The 17,045-nt window shown below is 48.6% G+C and overlaps 1 protein-coding gene across 1 annotated transcript in view; it reads left to right on the forward strand.

Annotated features, from left to right (window-relative positions):
* The first annotated feature begins 7,789 nt into the window (after positions 1-7,789).
* The window catches only part of LOC311358670 (follistatin-related protein 1-like), an 18,152-nt gene continuing 8,896 nt past the window's right edge, over positions 7,790-17,045 (forward strand). Inside the window, exons 1-2 of the mRNA XM_084478781.1 lie at positions 7,790-7,905; positions 8,045-8,285. The gene's annotated coding sequence lies outside the window, so the exon portion shown is untranslated. The remainder of the gene's footprint in view (positions 7,906-8,044; positions 8,286-17,045) is intronic.

Genomic DNA, 17,045 nt, shown 5'->3' on the forward strand with positions numbered 1-17,045 from the left:
GCGTTTAGATCTAACCTACATCACCTCAAGTTATAATAAAACTAGAGGGAGGAAGGGCAAACAAGGAATGAGGGCAGACTCAATCTTTGTAATAAAAATAAAGTGATTGTTAATGAAACGACAGGGTAGTAAACGGTCGATAAGTTAGCCGTCTGTTAAAGCCAGGATACAAAAATCTATATTGAACAAGGCAAACGACGTGGCTAACATTTTGCATGTTTTAACAATGTGACTAACAGCCGGAAGTCATTTCATAAAGGCGGCCACACACCGCGCCGAAAATCGGGCATCGGTGAGTCGGTGATAGTCGGTGACATGAGTCTCTTTGGTGTGTACAGTGAGGTCGGCCGTCGATAAGGTCGTCTGCATTCTTTTCAGCCGATTCAACATGTGTGTAATCGGCCACTACAGTCGTTCAGTCTTTACCAATCTGATTGGTGGAGGGCTAGCCATTGACGAGTGAATCAGTGAAGCCCGGAAGTAAGGATGGTAAACATACAAACAGTGAAAGCGCAGACAATGGCGACACACTCTCGCAACACATTTTTTGGCATCGTTTTGATACTTGATATTGAATTCTTTGACCATGTGGGCCGACGAAATCGAGGAACAATTTTATCAGCATGGTGGAGGATAGACTGTCGCTGTTCGCGGTTGCTGAGAAAGGTCCTGGTATTTCCGGTTTTCGTTCTTTTTTGGACCACAATACAGATTAGCGCCGCCTGCTGTTTTGGAGACATTACATCTTGCGCAAGCGCAGAACGTACGGCGTCATCTGTAGTCGTCTAGGTGTGTATTTCACACTTTTTTGACCGAGTCGGTGAGATTAATAGCCCGACTTTTTCTTTTTTCTGGCGACGATCGGGCAGTCATCTTAGTATGTAACCGCCTTAACACAAGGTTCAAATGGCAGACAGGGCTATAGTAGCCAAACATGGGGGTCATCCCTATGTTTCCCGGGTCTTATGTTCCCTGCTTTGTATGTGACCGGGGAACATAGGACCAGGGGAACATAGGACCCTGTTTTTGAAAAAGGGTCCTATGTTCCAGGTCTGTTATTTTTTCCACCATCAGTGCCAAATTCCACGGCAAATAGGCCTATGTAGGCCTACAGGCCGTTTGACGCGCATATCCAAATAGGCCTAGATGAGGAGCGATTAGGACAGTTGAAATAAACAAAACTAAATAAACAATAAATACTAATAATAAATTCACCAATAATAAATAATAATAATAAATAAACAATAAATAAATAAATACTTGGTGCTATTTTAGTGATCTAAAAATTGCGCCACTGCAATTGTGCAACTGACCAAAAATACCTGGTCTAAATGCACTAACGGATAGTGCAGTTGGTTTTGCTATTTTGACGTGCCATGGCAGGTCGGAACTGCAACACAACGTAGACTATACACAGCACAAACATGCAAACGATTAGCCTAATTGAAATATTATGATGTCAAAGATTGTTCATATGTGTGAAACTGCATAGAAATAGCATGTGGATTGTGGAATTTTTTCCATAGGGGCTGCATGAATGAACACTGTAATGTATAGTAGGCTATGGCAATCGTTAAAATAATAATAATAACAATAATAAACTCAAGCAAAGTATCCAATACAGGTCCTATACAAGTTCAAAATTAAATTAATGTTTTGAAAATAAAGTGTGCCAAGTGATTATTCAATAGATCAGAGAATCAATAGTTTCCGTTCTTTAGCCTATTAAAACACATGGTTATTGGTCGCTTTATGTTTATTTCCAATGAAGGTAATTGGGTTCTTGTTCGGCCTATTATATATATTTATATTATATTAGCACTTTATATCTGAAACAGATTTTAATATTTATATATTTTGTACAGCACTTATATCTGAAACAGATCTCAAATTAAATGAAACGTTATTGTCATTATAGGCTACAGTAGGCTACAGGTGCATGTATAACGAGATTTGGTTTGAAACTCTCCACTAGGGTGCACAATACAATGGAGAACAGATGAGATAATAGAAGGAAAAAGCTAAGCCTTGATGCAAGACAATATGATTAGGGAGTAGGAATATACAAACATGAGTGTAATCCTAGATTTAAAAAGCAGAAGTGTCAGCTGAAGTGTCCAGTGCTGTGCAAATTGAACTTTTGGGCCTAGCCTGTAGCTTACTGCAAAAGAAACATGCGACGGTAGGCCTGCTGGCCATACTGAGAGCCTACTGTAATGATTGATAGGTAAGATACAAGATACAACAATTTACAGCCTAATCTCTCCTCATCATATTTGGATATGCGCGTCACGTGGCCTGTGAACTACCGTAACAAAATGCTGAATTAAATCAGCGAAGGCTTATGTCATGCAATTCGGCAATTATGGAAATTATGGTGGAAAAAAATGAGCCCTTTCTAAATATTATTAGGACCCGTTAAGGAATTGCAGGGAGCATAGGACCCTTGTTCAGAAAAAGGGTCATAGGACCCGGGGAACATAGGTACGCTCCCCAAAACATGCTAAGCATACAAAGTTTACCATAGAAAAATGGGAGATATAACAACTTAAATTACCACAAAACGTTTATTATGATGGTCATTTGCCAACTCATACTACTGGAGTTTAATATAATGAATGAATGTCCATTCAACATGAACAAGTTATACAACTTTAAAAGTACATTTCTTAGGTGGGGATAGAAAAGAGTAAAGAGACGTCGATCTTCAAACAAATGCTGTAGCTATTTGTGTCCCAGCCAGCACCATTTTAACATAAAGTCGTCTGGCGCAGACCTACTTTCCATCTAAACTATGCCCCCTGACATTCAGTTGCTTCTTTATTCATTAATTAGCCTTTTCCTCTGTGGAGGAATAATATTCTCGTTATTTTAATGCCCATTGGGTCTCAGGAAGGGAAAGAGTGCCATTATTAAAATTGAATTACTAAGGGATGAAAAATGTGACCGTGCTACCATCACCCTGGAGGCTGGCTGAAGGTCCTGTCTCCACTGTAGATCCTCCTGGGCCGTGGAGCAGCAATAAGGCCAAACGTTGACCAATTCTCTTATATATGGAAGGGCTAATGTACAGCGAGCAGGTCAGTATTCACACTAATGACCGGTCTGCTCCAGCATTCTGTAATTGAATGGTCACAATTGAGTACTCAATCGAGGGAGATAAAATATCACATACGGTATAATAGGAAGGTATTAGTGTGTCACTAGTGGGTGACTAGTGACCCCCACTAGTGATAACTAATCACTAGTGATTTACTAGCGACAAGAAGGGTGTAACTATTCACTAATGGGTCACTAATGACAGCATCTCTCTGTAGTAAGAGAAGCCTCTCCAAAGGCTGCCAGCATTACTGACTCTGAATCTATCACCGCCACCACCTCCACCACCTCCACCACCTCCATCACCTCTACCACCTCCACCCTCTTTAATCCAACCTTTGTTGTGCAGCCGAATCCTCCAGCCTTACCCTGCCTCTCCCCTGGCCTCCAGCAGCCTCCAGCCTTACCCCGCCTCTCCCCTGGCCTCCAGCAGCCTCAAGCGCTGCCTCTGTCTACCCCGCCATCTCCTCTCGTACTGCTGGCTCGACTTCCCTACAGTGTGTTCAGTAGGTCTGAAGATAACAGTAGAGAATTACAACATGGCGTGTTCCCCTCGTGTTCTGGCTGTAGGTGTTTGATGTGACTCAACATTACCAGGCGTGAAGGAGAACCCAGCCCTCAGACATATCTGCACTGCCATAGAGGAGCTGGATAAGTACCAGCCAAAGAGACTAGACATTACCATACTGAAAGGCTCGGATAAAATATTGAGATTATATACAAAATATATTGCTTATGTATAGTAATCAATGTCAAAAAAAAAGAAATGGCTGTGAAGCAGCTCTAAAATGAAAACTAAAAGTACTTCATGAGATAATTACACGACAGATTTCACACAAGGAAATAATTCATGCTTAAATATCAGCCCCGAGTTCTTGGTGTGATTCGTCTGAATAAATGAATATTGAGGGGGAACTAAGTGATCATCTTGGCTTATCCAATGATACACCAGGGATGAAACGATGGTCTAATGCTGTCAGGCTAATGATCAGAATAATTCCACCTTCCCTCCATCATCTCAGTGCTTGGTATAATATGGACTCACTTTGATGTCTGATTGGCTGTGAAGTCATTAGGGTGCCAAGCATGATGTCCACATCGTGAAAGTCTCACACAGTTTTAAGAGATGTCAGGGTATCCCTCTGACTGCCAGAACTGCTCATGTGTCTCTAAAAACCAAGCAAAATAATATAACTAATGTTTTATCTGGCAATTTTCCCAGTCACAAGTCCCTTGGATAAAAAAAATGTATTCAATCATAAGCCAAATAACTAAAGACGCGGATTCATCACGTGAGACATCAAGACATAAACAGCAGGAAACCAGAGACAGACATATCCTCATTATCAACTCATGCACTCCGTTCTGATTAGGACGGTTGAGCAGGCAGTCGAGGAAAGGGGAAAACGGAGCCTCTTGGGCCAGCAGGGGGTGCTGTTACGGCCTTTTTTAATAGCCTCTTAACAACAGAACAACACAACATTGTGTGCAAGCGTCTGTGGTGAAGTTGTCCAAATACCAGGTTAATGAACGAATGTCCTCACTAATGGCCACCTCTAGGGTTCTGCGTCGTGCCGTCATGAGTCCAATGTTCTCTGTTTTCTGATGACTCAGGAGGTACTAATGTGGTAGAATACAGTGTTTATGTGGGCTGGGCTCTTCAGGGGAATGAGTGGATCTACACAGAGCCCCCACACGTTCTCCACCCTGCTGTGATCACGGCCCGCTGCAGTCTCCACATAAGTCTGTGTTCTTATCTCCACGCTTCTCCATCCAGACTCCTGCCAGCGGGCGTCTCTTCACCGTCTGCTCCCAGAAAACCAGGGGGGGAGACTTGTCAGAATCTTCCACTACTGCAGCTCATCATAGCCCTACTCATAGCCCCATAGGCCTTCAGATGGCCTGTGTTGGTCTCAGGATGAGGCACCTGTTCTATGAACAAATAAGAATGCAAATTCAAATGTAGTGCCTGTCTGGACATGGGCTGTCCTCTGAGAGAATCTGGTCTGCTGCCCCCGCACCAGAACAAACGCACGGCCAGGACCTGGCAGTGAGATGAGTGAGGAATTACAAATTAAAAGCAAGAACACATTTCTGTGAGGCAGATCAATACCAAAACACAAACACACTCAACAATCAGCACACTCCTCAGAAACACTCTCTCCTCTCTCCTCACGGACCCCTCTCTCCTCAAACACAGTCTCTCCTCTCTCCTCAAACACACTCACTCCTCTCTCCTCAAACACACTCACTCCTCTCTCCTCAAACACACTCACTCCTCTCTCCTCAGACACACTCACTCCTTATCTTCTCTCCTCATCTCCTCTCTGCATCTCCTCTCTTCATCCCATCTCCTCTCCTCAGCTCCTCTCCACATGACGAAAGACCAGTGTTTGTTCATCATGTGATCAGATGAACAGCTTAGAAGAAAAGGATGAAACCAAATATAGGAAGCCAACGATTTATTGCATTTTTTTTGTATTTGATGCAAATGAAGCACAAGAAACCAATGCCTCACCTGCACACCTGTCAGGTGACCATTACACCAGAGACCCTGCTAGGAGCAGGACACAGCAGATAATACACAGCTCGTGTAGAAGGGCTTCGGTCTCCTGTACCGTTAAAAAAAAAAGATGATTAAAAAATGATGAAGCGAGCTTATCGGCTGCAACAATGTCTTGAATGAATTGATTACAGTGTTGATTCAATTTCCATTCACACACTGCCAATGTGTGTGTGTGTGTGTGTGTGTGTGTGTGGTTGAGTGGGTGTGTGTGTGTGTGTGTGTGTGTGTGTGCGTGCGTGCGTGTGTGCATGCGTTTGTGCGTGCATGTGTGCGCACGTGCACGTGTGTGTGTGTGTGTGTGTGTGTGTGTGTGTGTAAAAGTGCCTGCACCAAAGCTTTAGCAAACAGAAGACAAATGAAAATTCAGTGGCGCTGTAAAACACAATTTGCATTTCAAGCAGATTCATTAAAGTCTCGATGTGTAGAGTCCGGCCCCTCCCCCTCCCGCCCAGTCAGCGGGCAGAGACTTCAGCATGAACAACTCAACAGAGTCGTATCCACTCTGAGTGGCTGTGAACTGGGTGATGTAGAGGAGGTAGAGCGGGTCGGCTGGTAACCAGAGGGTTGCTACAGTAGTTCGATGCCTGTCTCCTCCTAGCAGTGTGAGTGTCGAGGTGTCCCTGAGCAGGGCACCTCACCCTAACTGCTCCTGATGAGCTGGCTGTCGTCTTACATGGGTGACACAGCCGTCAGTGTGTGAAAGTGTGCATTAATGGGTGAATGTGAGGCAATAGTACCAGCTGGCCCCCATCACCCCCACCACCCTGCTGTGTTTTGTGGGGTACTCTAATAGATGGGGCTCTTCCTCCCTTCTATCCAGCACCAGGCAGAGCAGAGAGAAGGTCAGGCGACTGGTGAAGAATTGATTGAAGATTTCTTTATTTGTCTGAGTTAGCGCATATGCACCTATATAGGTAATCACCACGCGGTGTATTGGAGAGGGGGGCTCTGTATCCTACAAGCTACTGCATGACTAAAGGGGTTTATTTACACCAAAAGAGTAACGCGGACAGAATAAGAATCCCTCTCACACACACACACACACACACACACACAAATGCACACAAAAACACGAATGCAAACACACGCACACACAAACGCAAACAATGCAAACACTCACACACACAAAACACAAAAAGACACACACATACACAAAAGCTAACACACATGCGTGCACACACACACGTGCACAGACACACACTCTTACACACACACAAACGCGCACACACACACACGCACCAAGCCCTGGAGGATGTAGTCGCTGCATCTACTTAAAAGGTAGATTTCCTTTGAGGCCGTATGGATTCATCCATAAATAATGCCTTTACAGTAGGAGCTTCTTTCCTGGGTTTTATTCAGAATTCAAGGTGTGTATGTGTGTGTGTGTGTGTCTGTGTGTGTGTGTGTGTGTGTGTGTGTGTGGTGTGTGTGTGTGTGTGTGTGTGTGTGTGTGTGTGTGTGTGTGTGTGTGCGCGCGCACTGGCTGCAAGGCAGCAAGGACAGTCAGCCTGCTGCTAATCAGGTGTAATTACCCTGAGGTAAGACACACACACACACACACTGAAGGGTGTTATAATGCATAAAGCATAGACACATGGAAACAGAGAGAGAGAGAGACGTTTTATACTTTGACCTTTTTATTGTTTACCTGCTTTGGCAATGCAAATGTATATTCATCATGCCAATAAAGCTGTTGAATTGAATTGAATTGAATTGAATTGAATTGAGACATACATACAAACAGAGATGGGGTTTATAAACCTTACACGTCGCAAAATGTGACAGACATATATGTGAGAGAGTAAATCAATCGAATACACGTTATAACTTCATTGGAATATATATATATATATTTATTTATTTATATATTTATATATGCCTATATTCAGTTGGTTCTGTTACAATACAAACTCGGAGGCTCGACTCTGTAATCAGTGAGCGGAGTCAGTGAGGAACACAGCTCTGTAGTTCTGCAGAGAGAGCGGAGCTCATTAAGGACTCGCTTCAGCCTCATCGCACACGGAGAAAGCCCGATCCTCTAGCTCACCTCCTCCGGTTCCTCCTCCGGTTCCTCCTACTCGAGGTGGAGCCGTCCCTTCCGCTACAGACCTTCTCATTGGCCACGTCAGAGCGGAGGGGGAGAAGCGACGAGCAGGCATTCCTCAGCACCTCAGACCTCCACCACACCAACACCACCTCTCCTCAGCCCAGAAACACCACCCTCCACCGCTCTCAACATGGTAAGGAACCAGCTCCGGGTCCGGGGGATACCTCACGCTTTATTTGGCCGTGTTCCTCGGGTATCTTTAATGTTGGTTTTCCACGCAGTTTAACGTAATGAACTTTGGTGTCTCTGACCGAACCTTCTCCTCCGTCCAGATGTTCCGGAGCGCCGCTGCCCTCGTGCTGCTCGCCCTGGCGCTCTCCACCGCGGAGGTAAGTTTGGTTTGACGTCACTTTAGGTATAAACGGACCTTTGGATGGTTATTCGTTGAAGGAATGCTGGTGAAAATCACTGATCGCGTTCAGTAGGTCTGGTCTTCTGGGCTCCCCGGCCGAACCTAAACTAGTCCGCCTGAACCTCACATCTGGATCCGTCCGTCCGTTTGCTGAGCTGATGGTACGGAGTTATTACCGATGGGTTCGGTTTATTAAGATCAGTTAAACCCAATCATTTAATCGTCAACGTGGAATTAATTCAGACCCTTAACTTACCTGATCACAGACCCACCGAGCCTACTGAGTCAGTAGCCCCATGACTGCATAGCTGCTCGGTGATATCATGATGGAAACCCAAAGGAGAGAAGGTTTACTCCTACATGTTTACATGCCTGTGACGTGGTGTCATTTCAAGATGTTACATGTTGACTCTAACTTAACTTTGACCAGTTTAAAAAGAAAAAAAAAAAAAAAAAAAGCAGTTGTAACAGAAATGAGTTTTTTTGACAAATCAAAATTATAATAGACAGCTGCAGTGGGATGGGAGGAGGGGTGTTAATGTGTAATACAAGCTAAGTGTGTGTGTGTGTGTGTGTGTGTGTGTGTGTGTGTGTGTGTGTGTGTGTGTGTGTGTGTGTGTGTGTATGTGTGTGTGTGTGTTCACACAAAGTTAATGTCATGTCTGACCAATCAACAACTGACAAACACGCATACACACACACACACACACACACACACACACACACACACACACACACACAAACATCCCTGTGGATGACGTAGTGACTGCATCTGGTTAGAAGGTCTGTTTCCTTTGAGGGCGTATAGCCTCATGAGAGTGACTGACGACATCCAGACCGCCACCTCGCTCCCCCAAGTGTGAGGTTATCTGTTCAAAGACCTGAAGAAACTGAGAATCCTGTCAGAGGGACACAGAAACACATGGATACAAACAGGAACTAACTAAGTTATGTAAACACACACACACACACACACACACACACACACACACACACACACACACACACACACACACACACACACACACACACCCGGACCAGGTGCTGGGTCGTGGCCTCAGACAGCTGTGTAACAGCTGTGTCTGTTGACCTGCACCACACAACACTCTAGATGACAAACACCGGTGTGCTAATTTCAGGGCTGAGCTCTTAGGTCCCCTCGCTCTCTACTTGAGGGCCGCGGTGTTTAGTGGTGAAACGTTTGACTCTCTTGGTGGAGTTACAGCCAAGGCTGTTATGACAGGACCGTTCGTCTCTCTCCATTGACCTCCGAGGCTGTCCTAGCAGAGCACTGTCCTAGCAGAGCGCTGTCCTAGCAGAGCGCTGTCCTAGCAGAGCACTGTCCTAGCAGAGCACTGTCCTAGCAGAGCGTTGTCCTAGTGTTGTCCTAGCGTTGTCCTAGCAGAGCGCTGTCCTAGCAGAGCGCTGTCCTAGCAGAGCGCTGTCCTAGCAGAGCGCTGTCCTAGTGTTGTCCTAGCGTTGTCCTAGCAGAGCGCTGTCCTAGCAGAGCTCTGTCCTAGTGTTGTCCTAGCGTTGTCCTAGCAGAGCGTTGTCCTAGCAGAGCGCTGTCCTAGCAGAGCGTTGTCCTAGCAGAGTGCTGTCCTAGCGTTGTCCTAGCAGAGCGCTGTCCTAGCGTTGTCCTAGCAGAGCGCTGTCCTAGCAGAGCGTTGTCCTAGCAGAGCGCTGTCCTAGCGTTGTCCTAGCAGAGCGCTGTCCTAGCAGAGCGTTGTCCTAGCAGAGCGCTGTCCTAGCGTTGTCCTAGCAGAACGCTGTCCTAGCGTTGTCCTAGCAGAGCGCTGTCCTAGCAGAGCGTTGTCCTAGCAGAGCGTTGTCCTAGCGTTGTCCTAGCAGAGTGCTGTCCTAGCGTTGTCCTAGCAGAGCGCTGTCCTAGCGTTGTCCTAGCAGAGTGTTGTCCTAGCAGAGCGCTGTCCTAGCAGAGTGTTGTCCTAGCGTTGTCCTAGCGTTGTCCTAGCAGAGCGCTGTCCTAGCGTTGTCCTAGCAGAGCGCTGTCCTAGCAGAGCGCTGTCCTAGCAGAGCACTGTCCTAGCGTTGTCCTAGCAGAGCGTTGTCCTAGCATTGTCCTAGCGTTGTCCTAGCGTTGTCCTAGCAGAGCGCTGTCCTAACAGAGCGTTGTCCTAGCGTTGTCCTAGCAGAGCGCTGTCCTAGCAGAGCACTGTCCTAGCGTTGTCCTAGCAGAGCGTTGTCCTAGCAGAGCGCTGTCCTAGCAGAGCGTTGTCCTAGCGTTGTCCTAGCAGAGCGCTGTCCTAACAGAGCGTTGTCCTAGCGTTGTCCTAGCAGAGCGCTGTCCTAGCATTGTCCTAGCAGAGCGCTGTCCTAGCGTTGTCCTAGCAGAGCGCTGTCCTAGCGTTGTCCTAGCAGAGCGTTGTCCTAGCGTTGTCCTAGCAGAGCGCTGTCCTAGCAGAGCGTTGTCCTAGCAGAGCGCTGTCCTAGCGTTGTCCTAGCAGAGCGTTGTCCTAGCAGAGCGTTGTCCTAGCAGAGCGTTGTCCTAGCAGAGTGCTGTCCTAGCAGAGCGCTGTCCTAGCGTTGTCCTAGCAGAGCGTTGTCCTAGCAGAGCGTTGTCCTAGCAGAGCGCTGTCCTAGCAGAGCGCTGTCCATTGTGTGTGTTTACTGGATTCCTGGGCTGTCTAATGAGCGGCTATGACAGGGGAAGACAGAGCACAGGCTGTTGAACGGCTAATGGACGGCCAGGCATTGGAAAGGTATTTGTCCTCTCCAGCCGATTGTCCGGATGATATATGGCCTCTGGCCCGCTGTGGGGGGGGGGGCCCCGGGCCCCTGGTCTGAGGAGCGTCTGTGGGGCGGGCCCCGGGCCCCTGGTCTGAGGAGCATCTCCAGGAACAGGGCTCCCAGCAGCGGTCTGGAGAGCAGACTGGTTTAACGCTCTGTTTCCAGTGTGAGGGCCTGTCGTGGTTTCTGCATTCATGTGCTGTCTTGTACATTTCTTTACCTGTGTCTCTACCGTATATGAGTATGCGTGAATGTTTGGTGTGTGTGTGTGTGTGTGTGTGTGTGTGTGTGTGCCAGCGAGAATGTTTGTGTGTATGTATCTGTGTATCTGTGTATATGTGTGCGAACATGTATTTGATTGTGTGTGTGTGTGTCTGGGTGTGGGTGTGATGCTGTAGGTGTAGGTGTATGTGTGGTGTGTGGTGCGGCGGTGTGATGAGAGGTGAGCTCTGATATGACCAGGAGGACCGCGGTCTGCTGAGGCGAGGAACAGCCTGGAGATATGAGCCCTGAGAGAGCAGAGAGCTGCCTCTCACACACACACACACACACACACACACACACACACACACACACACACACACATATACACATTAATACACACACACACACACACACACACACACATTAATACACATATTAATACACACACATAAACACACACACACACACACACACACACACATTAATACACACAGACGCACACACGCATAAACAAACACACACACATAAATACACACACAGACACACACGCATATCTATTTCCCTTCCTGTGACAACCTCGAAGACTATAAACTATTGTAGCTTGAAATTATCTTTGATGTAGTTGATCAGTAACTTAGTTGGCGATGTAGTTGATCAGTGACTTAGTTGGTGATCTAGTTGATCAGTAACGGAGTTGGTGATGTAGTTGATCAGTAACGTAGTTGGTGATGTAGTTGATCAGTGAAGTAGTTGGTGATGTAGTTGATCAGTAACGTAGTTGGTGATGTAGTTGATCAGTGACGTAGTTGGTGATGTAGTTGATCAGTAACGTAGTTGGTGATGTAGTTGGTGATGTAGTTGATCAGTGATGTAGTTGGTGATGTAGTTGATCAGTAACCTAGTTGGTGATGTAGTTGATCTGTGACGTAGTTGGTGATGTAGTTGGTGATGTAGTTGGTGATCAGTGACGTAGTTGGTGATGTAGTTGATCTGTGACGTAGTTGGTGATGTAGTTGATTAGTAACGTAGTTGGTGATGTAGTTGGTGATCAGTGACGTAGTTGGTGATGTAGTTGATCAGTGACGTAGTTGGTGATGTAGTTGGTGATCAGTGACGTAGTTGGTGATGTAGTTGATCAGTGACGTAGTTGGTGATGTAGTTGGTGATCCGTGATGATCTTAGTTCAGTGATGCTCAGATCGTGGAGATAGATCCTAAAACGCCCCAAAAGATCAGATCCCACGGTGGGTCTCTTAGAGTAGGGATCCATCTCACAGAGAGCCCCACCCTCCCTCTGGCTGTCACTGAGCTGACGGTGTCACCGCCCTGACGAAGGCACCTGACGGAGTCACCTGACGGAGTCACCTGACGGTTTCACCACGGTGCTGACGGAGTAACCTGACGGTGTCACCTTCCTGACGGTGTCACCGTAGTGCTGGCGGAGATATAGCTGTCGATGCTCCATCCGCTCCGCCTTCTCCCATTCAGTGGTGTCTATAAATACCCTCAGGTGGAGGAGGTGGAGGGGGAGGGCTGAGAAGAGGAGGTGGAGGAGGGCTGAGAGGAGGTGGAGGAGGGCTGAGACGAGGAGGAGGAGGGCTGAGAGGAGGAGGAGGAGGAGGAGGAGGGCTGAGAGGAGGTGGAGGAGGGCTGAGAGGAGGAGGAGGAGAGCTGAGAGGAGGAGGAGGAGGAGGAGGGCTGAGAGGAGGAGGAGGAGGGATGAGAGGAGGAGGTGGAGGAGGGCTGAGAGGAGGGCTGAGAGGAGGAGGAGGAGGGCTGAGAGGAGGAGGAGGTGGAGGAGGAGGGCTGAGAGGAGGAGGAGGTGGAGGAGGAGGGCTGAGAGGAGGAGGAGGAGGGCTGAGAGGAGGAGGGGGAGGGCTGAGAGGAGGAGGAGGAGGAGGGCTGAGAGGAGGGGGACTGAGTGGGGGACGCTGTGTCCTCTGGATCGTCCTGCCTACTGAAGCTCATCGTCCTGGTGGTCTGGGGGTCTGGGGGGGTGTGTTTGTGTTGGGGAGTTTGTGTTTGTGTGTGTGTGTGTGTGTGTGTGTGTGTGTGTGTGTGTGTGTGTGTGTGTGTTGGTGGCTGGGTGTGTGTGTGTGTTTATGTGTGTATGTTGTGGGGGGAGTGTGTGTGTGTGTGTGTGTGTGTGTGTGTTTTATGGCCGTGTCGTGTGATCTCTTAACTTGGCTCGACTTTAAAGGGAACCTGTTTTAGTCCAACAGATGCACCGGGCTTATCATTACTGACACACACACACACACACACACACACCAAATTTGGTGTGTGTGTAATTACAAGCAGCTCATTCTACATTATAATCTACTCACTATAGCTTCCTTCAAATCAGTGCTTTATCTAAAATGTATCCTTGTATATTGTAGAGTTTACTAAAAGGACCATACGAAAGAGAGAATTCAGAATGTTTCGTCTCCTCAAACCAGAATTCGCGAGCAAATCTTACTCTTTCCTCCAAATATCAGCAGTCAGAAATAATTACACTGTGTCTGGCTGTTACTCGTTATCTGAAAGCCATTAATCAACACCCCCAGCTGGAGCACTGCCCCCCCGCAGTCCGCTAATCACCCTTTCTTCAGCACAAATTTAAAATTACCCTCCGCCAAGCAGCCTGTGTTCCTGCGGTCAAATCACAATGGAAGAAATGTTAATTATCCACAGGCCAAGTGTGTTTCGGCTGAAGCAAGTGAAGGGATTGCATTAGAGGCTGCGTTCTGCTCTCACAGCGAAGAGTCTGTTCTCCACCAAAAAAACTGAGTGGTCGGTGCCTCAGCTAAGATAGATTTATTAAGAAGTAAAACAAAGACAGCCCTGCTGGGTTTCCTGCTCTTTATTTGGTCGTCTATTGTCAACATGGACTCAGAGCCGAGGACTTAACCCCTCCTCCAAGATGGCTGCTCACACATTCCTCACAGGGCGTCAGTCAACCGTTTGGCTCTCCAAACTATTAGCCCCGAAACCGGCCCCAGCGAGGGAGTGGACACCGGGGCAGGGGATCTACCCGCTCCCCTGGCTTTGGCTTGGGTCTGGGCCCGCCCTCCAAGGCCCTGGAACGCAGCCCAGAACCAGGGAGGGGAGGGGGGGGGGGGGGGCGATCTGCTGAAATGGAGGCAGGGAGAGAAATAGTTTGAACAAAGAAGTAAGGTTATGTGTAATGAGGCTGGGAACATGGAGGACGTTTAGAACCAGCGGCCAGTCGGACCAGATAACAGAACCATCGATGGGTTGATCAGCTGTTGCGATGGAGGGGAGAGATTATGTGCCGGATGGGGGCTGATTGATCTGGGTCAGGTGGGCACCGGGGACCACAGGGCGGCCATTGTCCTGTGGCGTGACGCCGGGCGGGGGGAGGAGGGGGTCGTTGTGTTCAGAGTGCCTCACATACCCCGGCAGCGCTTTAACTGCTAGCAGATGTGTTTCGGCTGGACCCTGTAGCCTGGCTCTCACTTTCTCCCTCCCTCCCCCTCCCCAATGTCTCTCTCTCCCCCTCCCTCCCGCCCTTTCTGTTTCAGTGGGTATTTCATCATTATCTCTCTCCTTTTCCTCCCGTTCCCTTCCTGTCGTTCTCCCCCCTCCTCATTCTCCTACCATGTCTCTCTCTCTCTCTCTCTCTCTCTCTCTCTCTCTCTCTCTCTGTCTCTCTCTCTCTCTCTCTCTCTCTCTCTCTCTGTCTGTCTGTCTGTCTGTGTCTCTGTCTCTCTCTCTCTCTCTCTCTCTCTCTCTCTTGTCTGTCTGTCTGTCTGTCTGTCTGTCTGTCTGTCTCTCTCTCTCTCTCTCCCTCTCTCTCCCTCTCTCCCTCTCTCTCTCTCTCTCTCTCTCTCTCTCTCTCTCTCTCTCTCTCTCTCTCTCTCTCTCTCTCTGGGGGGGGAAGTGTCTAGCTGCCAGCATTGTTTGGTTTTTCCGTTGTTGAACACAACGCTCAGGGGTACAAATCAAGAGTCTCTGGGAGGGTGGTACATCATCACCCCCCCTCCTCTCCGAGGAGCGGTTAGGAGCGGTTAGGAGCGGTTAGGAACGTTACCAACCTGGTTTTCAACCCTTTCTCCTGATCGTTTGGTGTCTACGGACTCACCGTTGATATTGGCCCAGTGTCTAGAATGCTGCCGCCATAGTCCGCTACAAACAGTATGTAATAGTACAGCTATGAGTACAAACAGTATGTAATAGTACAGCTGTGAGTACAAACAGTATGTAGTAGTACAGCTATGAGTACAAACAGCGTGTAGTAGTACAGCTGTAAGTACAAACAGTGTGTAGTAGTACAGCTGTAAGTACAAACAGTGTGTGGTAGTACAGCTGTGAGTACAAACAGTATGTAGTAGTACAGCTGTAAGTACAAACAGTATGTAGTAATACAGCTATGAGTACAAACTGTGTAGTAGTACTATGAGTACAAACAAGTACAGCTATGAGTACAAACAGTGTGTAGTAGTACATCTGTAAGTACAAACAGTGTGTAGTAGTACAGCTGTAAGTACAAACAGTGTGTAGTAGTACTACGAGTACAAACTGTACGTAGTAGTACAGCTATGAGTTCTCGGGTTGCAAGATCCATCCTGTTATCCCTCCATCCCAGTGTAGCTTCAGCAGAGCCCTGATTAATCAGCCAGCGGCGGGGCCGGTAGGGGTACGGGTCACCTGATGGAGGTCCTCCACCGGCAGAAGGTGGATGCTGCAGACAGACAGGAGGTAGACTCTGCAGACAGACAGACAGACAGGAGGTAGACTGTGGACAGATAGCAGGGAGGTAGACTCTGCAGGCAGACAGACAGACAGGAGGTAGACTCTGCAGGCAGACAGACAGACAGGAGGTAGACTCTGCAGACAGACAGACAGAGAGACAGGAGGTAGACTCTGCAGGCAGACAGACAGACAGGAGGTAGACTGTGGACAGACAGACAGACAGGAGGTAGACTCTGCAGGCAGACAGACAGACAGGAGGTAGACTGTGGACAGACAGCCAGGAGGTAGACTCTGCAGGCAGACAGACTCTGTGGGGGTGGCGAGGGATGTAGCGTCTATTGTAGAACCAGCAGCCTCCCTCCCACGCTGGGCCTCTGTGAAGTGGAACCTGAGTAACGGTCCAGGGATGCTGAGCCCCAGCACTCCCTCGCTCGGAGCACAAATCATCTTTTTTAAGGTCGGCACACGGCGGGCCCCCCCCCCCCCCCCCCCTCAGAAGGAGAGCACTCAGTCTGGGAGGGGTGTGAAGGGCAGCAGTGTGTGTGTGTGTGTGTGTGTGTGTGTGTGTGTGTCTGTGTGTGCATGGCAGCGCGTGTGTGCAGCCACGTGCGTATGTGTGCACACTTGCGTGTGTGTGTGCATGTGTGTGTGTGTGTGTGTGTGTGTGTGTGTGTGTGTGTGTGTGTGTGTGTGTGTGTGTGCAGGGAGCCAGGTTGGGGGACTGGGCGGGGGGGGGGGTCACCAGTTCTGACCCATACACTGATGAGTTTCTGCCTCAGAACCGAAAACCCCGGCAGACACAGAGGAATGTTCCCCCCCTCCCCGGTCCTCGTCTTCATCAATCCTCCTCACATTCTCTCCCTCCCTCCCCCCCTCTCTCCCTCCCTCCCCTCTCTCTCCCCCCTGCTCTCCCTCTCGTTTCCGAGTCCTACTTGTGGGAGCAGCAGGAAGTCTCCCTGCCGTGTGTACCGCCGTCCGTCCGTCTGTCCGGCTCCATTTTAATGAGTTTGCTGTGTTGACACACGGCCTCTCAGATCAAAACCCACCGCAGAAGACCCTCTGCAGGGCGGGGGGGGGGTGGGGGGGGGGGCTCGTCGGTTTGCACCAGCAGACGGCCTGCGGAGAGACGTCCTCCGAGCTAGGGCTGGAGGAGACGCAGGGAGGCGGGTCTTACTGGTGTCCTTGATGGGCGGTCTCACGGTCCAATGGGGGGACGGGTCCCTGGGCTGAGGCTCACTCTGCAGGTACATATATTTGTCGGAGTGTGTGGTG

Source organism: Micromesistius poutassou (genome assembly GCF_964030765.1).
Source record: "Micromesistius poutassou genome assembly, chromosome: 14".
NCBI lineage: Eukaryota > Metazoa > Chordata > Actinopteri > Gadiformes > Gadidae > Micromesistius > Micromesistius poutassou.